The 13,024-nt window shown below is 47.2% G+C and overlaps 1 protein-coding gene across 1 annotated transcript in view; it reads right to left on the reverse strand.

The window, feature by feature from the left end:
• Nucleotides 1–13,024, reverse strand: part of GRIFIN (galectin-related inter-fiber protein) — a 174,134-nt gene that overhangs the window by 153,349 nt on the left and 7,761 nt on the right. The gene's annotated exons all lie outside the window — the stretch shown is intronic.

The following is a 13,024-nucleotide window of genomic DNA, read 5'->3' on the forward strand; positions in this document are numbered from 1 at the left end:
TACACGCATGAGGTCTTATTCCAACATCAGGCCCTCTTCTCCGAGAGCTGCAGCCCCTGCAGACCTGGGAACTGTTTTCTGGTTCTGCGGACACAGGGATCTGGGATTCAGGCACATAATCGTGTATTTCAGATGCTAACAATAGTTTGGTGAACACACTGCAATGATTGGTATTAGCCAGCGTGGGGTTTCATTTCAGGCTAGACATTTTATCCCATCCAAAGAACATGCTTTAGTATAAATATGTTAGATTATAAATAATAATAATAAACTTTATTTTATATAGCACTTTCTCCTCATGGGACTCAGTGTTTCACAATTACAGTATAGTGTGCGGTATGGAGCACATAGGAATTTTTACGTATTATTGATAATATAAATGTGTACTGTAACAGGCATGACTACACAATCCCACTACCGAAATCTGCTTCTGCCTGGAGAACAGAAGCCAAAGAAAGTAGAGGTTTGATGATTTTCCCCATTCTACACATTACAGGGACTTTAAACCACACGAGTTCTGCAAACTGCATCCAGAAGGCATTTGATACCCTTAATGCAGCTAAATGTTCCTGTTCAACTAGGACAGTCCGGATGTGTACATGTACATGGCTTTATAATTGGAGGGTGTTAGGCTGAGGTGAAATACTTCTTCACAGAAAAAGTGGTGGATTCCTGGAATTTTCCCCAGCAGAGGTGGTAGAATCTACACAATAAGGGAATTAAAAAATGATCGGAATAGACACAAAACTATCCTAAATATGAAAGAAAACAAAAGATATAATAAGTGTGGAGGTTTCACAGCGGATAGGGGAATGTGCAGATTAGGGGGGACAAGTGCGGTCAATATTTATGCTTCGAGGTCGGTAGAAAAGCACAAAGAGGTGAAGAATAACTGTAGACCGCAGAAAAGACGTCTTAAAAATAAGTAGCAAACCCACAATTAGGTGCAGGTTAGCATAGACAGTAAGAACTGGTGGTTACATTTAGAAAAGGAAGGGCCCATTCCACTCTGATAAACACGGGGTCCAGTTGAGTTAATTTGTGCTAAGGATAATATTCTTGTAACATAATATGGACGGCAATTTGTAACCTCACAGTGGGAATACGTGTTTCACATCTCCCACATTCTGACACGCTGTGAGAATGTTACACTTTCCCTTGACATCTTTAAACGCCAAGTTAATTGGGGTCTGATGAACCGGACCAGAAAGAGTTTAGGAGGAGGACTAGTCGATGTTTGCATTGGTCTTCGACACAAAGCAGAAAAAGTGGTGTAACCTGTCCAGTTGGGCAGACCTAGGAGGATGAATGCAACGTGATGAGATGTTTCATTGCCCTCAACCCACGCTGAATGCCGTGCAAAGAAAGACTAAGGGCAAGGGTGTAGCACTAAGGTGTAGCATCCGTACGTGAAACGCACATTTCAGCAGTATATAAGCATGTGTGTATCTTTGCACAGGTGTGAGTACACAAATATGTGTATTACCGCAGCGTGTTAATACAGTATGTGTGTACTAATGATGGGCTGGTTTGCTGATTTGAAATCCTAACTTTGCGTTAGTTTTGTTCTGGGGTCCGAGTCGAATTTGGGTCTGTGTAGGAAAAATTCACAAACTTATGCACAAAAGTCCAAATTTAAAAAAAAAAACGTTCACCCCGAAAGTTCGAAAAAATGTTACTGCTTTTTCTGAGATTTTCCCAAATTTTTTTTTTTTTTTTACAAATCCAAAAGCAAAAACAATCGAGTTCTGGCAAAACCAAAACACGAGAAAAGAATTGGGACCAAATTACCAGTAAAAAAGCCAACCCATATTCTGTACGGTATACGGTACAAAAAGAAGACACTGACGTGCCATTATATGCAGATAGCAGGATACACAGGTACACTTAGCAAAATAAATTTTGGATTATGGTGCTGAAATTATTTTATTTATTTATAAAAATGTTTAACCAGGACGTAATAGATTGAGCGTTACCTCTCGTGTTAAAGTCTGGTGGCTGTGACGGTCGGGGTAGATGTGATTGCTGTTAATAAAGGTCAAGCCCGCCGTTACCCCTACCTGTCAGTAAAACATTTGTATTATGTTATATATATCGATGTATTATGCAGCCTGGTTCCAGTGCTTCAGAGACCAGGGGGTTAATTTTGTGTTCAGGAGAAATGTTGCAAAGTTTTATGTGACCTTTCCATGTAACTATTTTGATGTAACCAAAGTGATGTTGCATTTCTACCCACCAATCAGGGGCTGGGTCATATTGAAGACACCTGCCCTAACTCTCTTTTACTGTAACCATAATGTGTCATGGGATATAAAGGATGGGGAGGGAGGCCCTAACGAGAGTGAGAAGAGGTTGCTGAGTCTGAACCTGAAGCTTTGCTGTTGCTGTGCTGGTTCCAGGCATACGGTGCAAGTCCAGTTCCTGTTGGATCCTGGGAGATAGAACAGGGTAAATCTTCTCACGGAGTCCCTGCACCTGGATCTGCAGGGTATCCCAGTTAGGAGTGTGTGTTGTACGTCTGTAACAGTTGTGGATATATTACATAGTTACATAGTTACATAGTAGATGAGGTTGAAAAAGACATGAGTGTGAGGATCGGCGTAGGAGTCGCCCTCGAGATGGCAGCATCAGCAGCAGACTCCGCTCCAGAGTTTAACACTAACTGACTGCCACTGCTCTTCGTCAGTGCCTGCTGTGCTGAGCTCCCTCAGCAGCGAATCAGGAGGCTGATTCTTGCCGCAGTTCTGCTGCTGTACTCCTCAGCCATTGGCTGCTCTCCCTTTATATGCTCAGCTATCGCTGCTGCAATTTGGCTGAGCATAGATACTCTTTCATTGTGACGACGTGCAGGTTGCAAGCACTTTAGATTGCCTGTCCTGCCTTGCCTGCTTCGCGGTGCTTTATCTTGCAGTTAAACTGAACCTTGGCCTTTCTCTACAACGATCCTGACGCTCTCCAACCCTCGGCCACGGCTAGTGACCCAACGATCCATACCTTCTCCTATCCTCGACCACGGCAAGTTATACTACGATCCTCCCTTTCTCCAACCCTGACCCGGCTACCCACGACTACGACTCTGCATTCCAGACGCGACCTCGCGGCCACAGGTCGGTGTTTCTATATCCCCACCTGGGCCTCGCGGTCCAGTCCAGTTTGTGGCGGGCACCCGTTACAATGCGTCCATCAAGTTTAACCTATGCTAAATTTAGACGACAGATACTTTATCCTATATCTATACTTACAGTATATTGATCCAGAGGGAGGCAAACAAAAAAACTCAGTGACATATCATCCAATGATATCTCATAAGGGAAAAATAAATTCCTTCCTGACTCCAAGAATGGCAATCAGATTAATCCCTGGATCAACATCCTTCCCATAGTTACTTATTTGGTATATCCCTGTATACCTTTCCTTTCTAAAAAGATGTCCAACCTTTTTTTTAACAAATCTATTGTTTCTTATTATTGTCCAATAAATTAAATATTATCATCCTGTTGTTCTGTCTGGCGGGTAGAACCCTGGCGTGTTAGTCCTGGTCTCCCGTGACATGGGTGATAATAAATGTTATATTTAGACATTAGTGTGCATATAAATATCCAGCTGTAGTGTGTGTGTGTGTGTGTGTGTGTGTGTGTGTATCAGTGTGTGTGCTTGTGAATTTGTGCAGTGGTTAAAGAGTAGAGATGTACAAAAGTTTTGCTCGTTGTTGCGAACCAGAAAAATCTGCCCTATTTTAGCCGTTCAAAAAACGGCAACTTTTGTCAGAGTTCGCGAGCGCTTCACCAAGCATTAAGTCAATAGGATTGCAAATTTGCAAAATATGATAATTTGCAAAAAATGCTAATTTGTCTTAAGATGAACGCGACTCCAGATACGGCCCATACACCATGTTTCACTCGCTGGTTGTCGATATTCTGCTGAAAGCTTGAAAAATCGAAGACTAATTTCGTAACACTGTCAGCCCTTTGAGGTTTAGCGAAATGTGTTCCAAGGAAACGATATTAGGGGGGACCAAAGATGAAAACATATTGTGACTGCATTTTGGAAGCTTTGTACATGTTCAGCTTCAGGTGCTGCTGTTATTGGGGAGCTACAATAAATGGCAGAGGATATCTTTACCTCTGTTGCAGGATCCTAGAGCCAACACAGTGGTTAGCAAAGCCCCCACATTCAAACATTGACTTTGCCTAGTCTTGGTATTAGGATATATCAGACTTAGCCCCGAGCTGCTGATTAGGAAGGAGATGAGCATCGGCAGCCCATTAGTTATGCTGCATGCAGCTGTATCTTTTAGAGCTTTAGTCAACTTTCCCGCCTTGTGCCCTTCCTCCCGCGCCCTCCTATTCTGCTTCTCCATTCCTCGCGTGCCCTCCTATTCTGCTTCTCCATTCCTCGCACGCCCTCCTATGCTGCTTCTCCATTCCTCGTGCGTCCTCCTATTCTGCTTCTCCATTCCTCGCACGCCCTCCTATCCTGCTTCTCCATTCCTCGCGCGCACTCCTATTCTGCTTCTCCATTCCTCGCACGCCCTCCTATTCTGCTACTCCATTCTCCCGCGTCCTCCTATTCTGCTTCTCCATTCCTCGCGTGTCCTCCAATTCTGCTTCTCCATTCCTCCCACGCCCTCATATTCTGCTTCTCCATTACTCGCGCGCCCTCCTATTCTGCTTCTCCATTCCTCGCACGCCCTCCTATTCTGCTTCTCCATTCCTCGCGCGCACTCCTATTCTGCTTCTCCATTCCTCACACGCCCTCCTATTCTGCTTCTCCATTCCTCGCGCGCCCTCCTATTCTGCTTCTCCATTCCTCGCACGCCCTCCTATGCTGCTTCTCCATTCCTCGCGCGTCCTCCTATTCTGCTTCTCCATTCCTCGCACGCCCTCCTATGCTGCTTCTCCATTCCTCGCGCGTCCTTCTATTCTGCTTCTCCATTCCTCGCACGCCCTCCTATTCTGCTTCTCCATTCCTCGCACGCCCTCCTATGCTGCTTCTCCATTCCTCGCACGCCCTCCTATGCTGCTTCTCCATTCCTCGCAAGCCTCCTATTCTGCTTCCTCATTCCTCGCGCGTCCTCCTATGCTGCTTCTCCATTCCTCGCACGCCCTCCTATGCTGCTTCTCCATTCCTCGCACGTCCTCCTATGCTGCTTCTCCATTCCTCGCACGCCCTCCTATGCTGCTTCTCCATTCCTCGCACGCCCTCCTATGCTGCTTCTCCATTCCTCGCACGCCCTCCTATCCTGCTTCTCCATCCTCGCGTGTCCTCCTATTCTGCTTCTCCATTCCTCGCGCGCCCCTCCTATTCTGCTTCTCCATTCCTCGCGCGTCCTCCTATTCTGTTTCTCCATTCCTCCCACGCCCTCCTATTCTGCTTCTCCATTCCTCGCGTGTCCTCCTATTCTGCTTCTCCATTCCTCGCGCGTCCTCCTATTCTGCTTCTCCATTCCTCGCGCGCCCTCCTATTCTGCTTCTCCATTCCTCGCGTGCCCTCCTATTCTGCTTCTCCATTCTCGCGTGTCCTCCTATTCTGCTTCTCCATTCTTCTGTGGCTCCCTGCACTGCTCTACCTTTGGCCGAGCCACAGCAGACACAGAGCAGTTGGATCCATGCTCAGTCATTCTTACATGGGGAATAATAATGACACATTTCACACAAATGTATTAAATTTGCTTCCTCCTGTGTTTTCGTTGTGAGCCCTCGGATGGCTGCAGTCTTCACTTGTAAGGCCTCGTTCAGGGTGCCAGAGGCAGGAGTTGGAGGGCGAGCGTTCGCTAGGGCGGGCGGCAGTCTGCTGGGCGATGTGTGTTCATCCTCCAGCAGACTTTTTCAGGAGTTGAGGAGGCGGGAGGGGGCAGGGCTACAGACCTGAGCTTAGGGATCCAAGTTGCAGTCTTGAAATCATTCTGAAGAATGATTTCATTGGCTGCCGAGGTCCCAGTGACGCTGCTGCAGCTTCAAAAAACGACTTGGGTTGTTTAGTGAAACTGTAGCCAGCGTCAACTCCCTACTTCGGAGACAGGGCAGCTGCTACCCTGACAACCAGTATTCAATTTGAATACATTGTGTCCCACGGCAGCTCGCACGGCAGCACGCCCTCCCTCCGAAGCCTGCACCCTGAACGAGGCCTAAGATTTTGTTGTTTGTCCAATAAACAAACCAAAAAAGTAGAACAACAAATTCCATTCAACATGTAAGAGAATCGGGTGCCAAGGAATGAGGTGAGAACGAGGTAAGACATCTGCAGTGATTCTAACCCTCCCGCGGTTTGGGCTGAGTTACAAGGCATTTCTGTGGCAGCCGCAGGTACATACAAAGCTTGAAAGCTGAAGCATTTGTCTTGGATAAAAACAGATGAGTAAAAGGTAGTTTCTCAAAGAGGAATAATTTTGGAATGATCTAAGCTCTACATATATATTTGTGATCAGTCTTGGCCTGAGCCTCTGCTTGAGCCACTTGTGCTGAAGCTGAGATATCCTGAAAACCAGACCTGTTGGGGGTGCTTGAGTACTAGAGTTGAGCACCTCTGTTATAGGATAAACAACACCTTACAATTGAGTGGGCATGCCCAAAATATTTCACTAGTTGTCAAACACCACCAGCGGATATATTCTAAAAAAAGAAGAAATAAAGATGAAAAAGTGAGCGTTTTACTGCTCATACAATGCTGCTTCTTTAGATTTCTGGCGCTGTTTGTGTTTTCTTCGAGGCTTGGCTCAAACCTCAGCTATTTTCAAAGCAAAGTCACAGGAGAGAATGATAAGGAAGAGCTCGACTTTCAGAGCATCCCCGGCAGATACAATGTAATTGTGAGTTGGCCCAAAATAAGTTCACAGCTAATGCAGGCCAGACACGAAGGACATGGGGAGTTAGTTATATGACATTGAGGCTCACAGCTGTTTAGCGCTGGCTATTGTGAGTCATTTTAGGATATGATGTCGTTTTGCTGGCTACAGAATAACCACATTCTCCGGCCACAAAGGAGAGGTGGAATAGAAGAAAATCACAAGCAGGATTACGGAGTTCCTCAAATCATAAATTCTCCCTTTTCCTGTTTTGGATTTTTTTTATTACTATGGATGTATTTTTCCCCCTCAGTTCCAAAAGAGAGGTTTTGCCTCGCAATCTCACTGTAACCACAGATATGGATCTCCATCATGTTAAGGTCTACCCTTCGCTGCCTCAAGGGCTGCAACTCATTGCAAAGTGAAGAGGCCGGTTACGGAACTTGGAAGCAAAATGACACATTATGGGGGCTATGCACTAAGCTCAATGCTTTTGCGTCCGGATGAAAGAAAAAAGCACGTCCGTTAAAATGTGAGGCCAAGTCATCAAAACAAAGATGGCCAGGAGTAGGAAGAGATACTATCCTGCTTTGATAGTAGTAGATGCGTTTTCCCTTGAGTAATGCTTAGTGTAGGAATTACTTTGGACACGCAGTGCCAAGAGCACCCTCGATAAGCACGCGGAGTGCGTACCTAAGACCTCGATTAGACGGGATCACCCGGATGGGCTTAGGTTATGGCAACCTTTAGGAGTTGAAACACCACGATATTGTTAGTCCTGGTGGGAATGACTCCCGCACCACACCTCCCTCCCCCCCCCCCCGTTCCCTGTCCCCTCTCTCCCCTACATTCCCCTTTTCTTTGCTTTCTTTTACTTTTGGTTGTATCCCAATACCCGTTTTTGATATATGTTAGTATGCAACAAAATGTCTCTGTACAATGTATGCTGAAGATTTGGTTGTACATGTTTTCTGCTGAAAAACTCAATAAAACTAAAGTTATAAAAAAAAAACAAAGATGGCCAGCGACACATGACACACTCTGATTGGCTGAAGCAAAGCCTCTGTCACATGGTCTACCAGTGCCAATTAGAGTTGGGATTTCGTTCCCACGCTCTGATTGGCTACCGTATGTGTCGTCGGCCATCTTTGTTTTGATGACGTCATCTTAAAGGCAATTGAAGCTCAGCCATTCTGATTGGCTGGCGTCATTGCCTTCAAATGACGTCATCATTTTTTTTCACAAATCACATGTTTTTCACAGCCCAATCAGGGCCGTGAGAAACATTTGACCAAAATGTGACGTCATAGGCCTATAAAAGGCTATGTCGTCTCATTTTGAAGGCAGACACCAAGGAGGAAGGACCTCCTACCGAAGAAAAAAGGCCAAGGCGTGGCCGAAGAAGAGAAGAAGACCCCGGAAGAGAGCAGAAGAAGATACAAGAAAGAAGAATACAGATGAAGATGGATTACAAATAGAAGACCCCTGGATTGTTATGGTTTATGGTTTATTATTTTATGGTTTATTATTTTATGGGTTCCTGTGCGTGGATTGGTTTGAGAGTAAGGTGTTCAACGGGAGTCGGTGAGTTGGTCAAGTAATGGTTAGTGAACAAAATAAATGGTTAATTTTTAACTTGTACATGTTTTTTTTTATTTTTTGACATGTCATATATTTTTTTTTAAAGATAATTTCTTGGCACTATATGTATGTATGTAGAAAGAGTAGTCCCATGGGGTCCAATGGCGGAGCACAGCCGTGCAAACAGTGGGGGCTGCAAACCAGTTTCAGGTAATAAAAGAATTTATTGGGTGGTCAAACGGAGTACATGGTAACTCTGACGCGTTTCGGGACCAGCGTCACTCTTTGACAAAGGGACGCAGGTCCCGAAACGTGTCAGAGTTACCATGTACTCCGTTTGACCACCCAATAAATTCTTTTATTACCTGAAACTGGTTTGCAGCCCCCACTGGTTGCACGGCTGTGCTCCGCCATTGGACCCCATGGGACTACTCTTTCTTCATATACTTCTGGCGTGACGCACGCACTTATCAAGGACCGAGCTGCTATTCAAGTGAGTTCCTCACATTGACTGTTTATTATGGCATGTACCTTTGTTTTACTGGGGGTGTATACATGACCTTTATGGTATATATAGAGATCTGTGTTAGCCCTCCAGCATCACTAGTACACTCCTATGTTTATATCATCCAAGTGAGTCTCCTATAGCACTTATATATGCTCTGGTGTCTTGGTTATATACCACTATTATTCTGAGTACTCATATATGCTCATCGGACAGCTGAGCCCTGAATATTGGGATAATATCCCTCACCTACAACCTATGTATGTATGTATGTATAGAAGAATTAAATAGACAGCGCCCATGATCACACACACCTAAACTGCTGTAACCCTGATGCTGATGGTCAAAATGTCACACCCTACACAGATGCCTATAAACAACCAAATAGTTAATAGTAGTGTGGTATAACCAGGATGATGGAAATAATTATAACATACTAGCTGATATACCCGGCGTTGCCCGTGATTTACCCCCTTCACAGCTGGCTGGCCCCCACGTTCACAACTCCGTTCCCCTTCACAGCTCCCCCCCCCCTCTTCACAGCTCCGCCCCCCCCCCCTCCTTCACATCTGCGGTCTCCCCTCCCTGCACCCCACATCACTCTCCACCCTCCTGGCCCCCACATCAGTGTCCCCCGCCTTGGACATCACATCACTCTCCGCCCCTTGCACCTCACATGACTCTCCCCCCCCCTTGCACCTCACATTACTGCCCCCCCCCTGCATCACCCCCGGCCCCCACCACATCACCCCCCGGCCCCCACCACAGACTGTCACACACACACACACACACACAGTGTCACACACACACACACAGACAGGAGTAAGAGGCAGTGTAACACACACAGTGTAACACACACACACAGTGTAACACACACACACACACAGTGTCCACACACACACACACAGTGTCACACACACACAGTGTCCCCCCCCACACACAGTGTCACACACACACACACACACGTCACCTCTTCTTCCGTCCGCCGCCATCTTACTCCGCAAGGGAGGAAGGGGGTCCTTCCGGGTGCCGCCATCTTAGGCGCCGCGTGTCCACTGCCTGTCGGAGCACCGGGGGGGAGGTGAGTGGAGCACCGGGGGGGAGGTGAGTGGAGCACCGGGGGGGAGAGCTGAGCGGAGCTCCGGGGGGAGAGCTGAGCGGAGCACCGGGGTGGAGCTGACACGGGGAGAGGAGGAGAGCGTGGGGGCGCACGGCGCGTGCTGGAGAGCCGTGGGGGGTGTCCCGGGCGCTCGTTCCGCTCCCCCGCTGACTGTAGCGGCGCCGGGGGGGGTGAAAGCACGGGAAACGGAGACACGGGGAGAAGAGGAGGTGCGTGCGGGTCACGATGACTTGGAGGGTGTGTGTGTGTGTGTGTGTGTGTGTGTGTGTGTTGTCACTCCACCTCAGGCCAATGAGAGGTGCGGGGGCGGGCGGCCCAAGGGACCAATGAGATTTCCCCTAGGGACACAGGAAGATGCAGACAGGCATACAGTGCTTTCACTAATATATAATAAGATATATTAAAAAATACGTGGTAAATGTGCACATGAAATTTACAATAAAAATAAACATCACACAATTGGAAAAATAATAAAAAATCTATGTCGTGAAAAAATGTAAAAAATAAAAATAATTTTTTTTTGTATAAAAATATTATTCAAAAAAAAAAAAATAGTCCAATATACCAAATTATTGAAAATGTCCTGTATCTAAAAAAACCTTTAAGGAAATTTGTGGTCCGGGCTGCTTCTTCCTTGGGGTCAACAACCTCCCAATCGATACCTATTAGAAAAAAAGAGAAGGAAAAGCGCCCGATCCATGTGTAAAATCCAATGACAAGGTTTAATATACCACGAACAGAGACAATTGCACACTCACACTTTGCCAATATATAAAAAGCGTTGTATGGGACATGCCCATGCACCAGACACATGTCAAACTGTCTCAGTGTCTCTCCGGCAGGTTGCTCATTCGGGTTGCCGGAGAGACGCTGAGACGGTGACACCAGCAGCAGTGAAGCCCTGCAGTTTTCCACAGCAAGTTGGCACGGAAGGAACCTACTACAGTTTGACACATGTCTGGTGCATGGGCATGTCCCATGCAACGCTTTTTATATATTGGCAAAGTATGAGTGTGCAATTGTCTCTGTTCGTGGTATATTAAACTTTGTCATTGGATTTTACACATGGATCGGGCGCTTTTCCTTTCTCTTTTTTTTCTAATATGTATGTATGTATGTCTAGATCGATATATACATAGTTTTTCTGTCTTTAAAATGTTTTTGGCTATGCTGCTATGCATAAATGTGTGTGTAATGAATTTTGGAATTAGATAGATGTAATTTTTGGTATTGTATGCTGTACTTTAGGTCATGTGGAGGCTTGCTTTTGTATATTGTATTCTTTTTGGTACTTATATTTTGTCTGATGGTAACTTGTTTTGTTTAACGATTGAAATAGTTAATTGTGTAATTGTTATGGATGGTATTTTAATTGTTTTGGGATTTGATTAATGAATGCTAATTGGTTTATGTTGACTTGCTTGGTTTAAATAGTATACTTGTTTGGATTTAATGGTATTTTGTTTGGAATATTTATTGTTAACATTGATTGGTAGAGTGTACATGGTGCATAAATTGTATGCATTATGTATACAATGTAAATTCAATGTTTTGATTGGCATTTGATGCTTTTGATTGGAAGATGAGATTTGATTTTTTTAGGAAATAGGATTTTATTTTACTGTGGCTGATATGGAGAAGTGGTATTTTTATTAGAGCATGTTTTTGATAACCCTTCAACATTTATTTGTATACTAGCTGAGAGACCCGGCGTTGCCCGGGATGTAAATGCGTAATAGGTAGTATTATTTATAAATCGTGGAACAATAGGTGACTGTTTGTTGTAAAGGTTGGATAATAATATTGAAAAGAAAGATGGAAGAAAATGTAATACGATGTTGTATAAAAATGGTTTATTGTAACCACACCACAGTACAATGTATATTTTGGTGCCATAAGTGATGTAAAAATCTGAGTCGTGTGTCCTGCTAGGGTGTGAGGCGGCGGGTGGCGCGTGGGTTGTGAGTGCTGTGTGCGAGTGGGGGTCCTGCTAGGGTGTGAGGCGGCGGGTGGTGCGTGGGTTGTGAGTGCTGTCTGTGAGTGGGGGTCCTGCTAGGGTGTGAGGCGGCGGGTGGCGCGTGGGTTGTGAGTGCTGTCTGTGAGTGGGGTCCTGCAAGGGTGTGAGGCGGCGGCTGGCGCGTGGGTTGTGAGTGCTGTCTGTGAGTGGGGGGTCCTGCTAGGGTGTGAGGCGGTGGGTCAGTGATGTCGGTGCGTAGGGGCGGGAGGCAGCAGGTGTGTGTGGCGGCAGGTATGTGTGGAGTGTGGCGGGTGTCTGTTGAGTGCGTGCAGCGGCTGTGAGGCGGTGGGTGAAAGGCAGAGGCGGCCGGAGTAAGGGCGGGTGAAAGGCAGAGGCGGGGTGGGGAGGCGGTAAGGCGGGCATGAAGGCGAAGGGCGGCGGGAAGGGAGGAGGGGTGGAGGAGGGGGGCAAGCTGTGGAGGAGGGGGGCAAGGGGTGGAGGAGGGGGGCAAGGGGTGGAGGAGGGGGGCAAGGGGTGGAGGAGGGGGGAAGGGTTAGAGGAGGGGGGAAGGGTTAGAGGAGGGGGGGAAGGGTTAGAGGAGGGGGGGGAAGGGTTAGAGGAGGGGGGGGAAGGGTTAGAGGAGGGGGGGGGAAGGGTTAGAGGAGGGGGGGGAAGGGTTAGAGGAGGGGGGGGAAGGGTTAGAGGAGGGGGGGGAAGGGTTAGAGGAGGGGGGGAAGGGTTAGAGGAGGGGGGGGAAGGGTTAGAGGAGGGGGGGGAAGGGTTAGAGGAGGGGGGGGGAAGGGTTAGAGGAGGGGAGGAAGGGTTAGAGGAGGGGGTGGAAGTGTGGAGGGGGTGGGAGGGGAAAGGGAAAAAGAGGTGGAGGGGGGGGGAAGAGGAGCGGAGGGGGGTGGAAAGGGGAGCGGAGGGGGGGTGAAGGGGAGCGGAGGGGGGAAGGGGAGCGGGGGGGGAAGGGGAGTGGGGGGGGAAGGGGAGCGGGGGGGGGAAGGAGAGCGGGGGGGGAGGGGAGAAGTGGTGGGAAGGGGGAGGAGGGGGAGGTGGTGGAAAGGGGGAGAAGGG

This window comes from Ascaphus truei, chromosome 11, assembly GCF_040206685.1.
Source record: "Ascaphus truei isolate aAscTru1 chromosome 11, aAscTru1.hap1, whole genome shotgun sequence".
Classification (NCBI taxonomy): domain Eukaryota; kingdom Metazoa; phylum Chordata; class Amphibia; order Anura; family Ascaphidae; genus Ascaphus; species Ascaphus truei.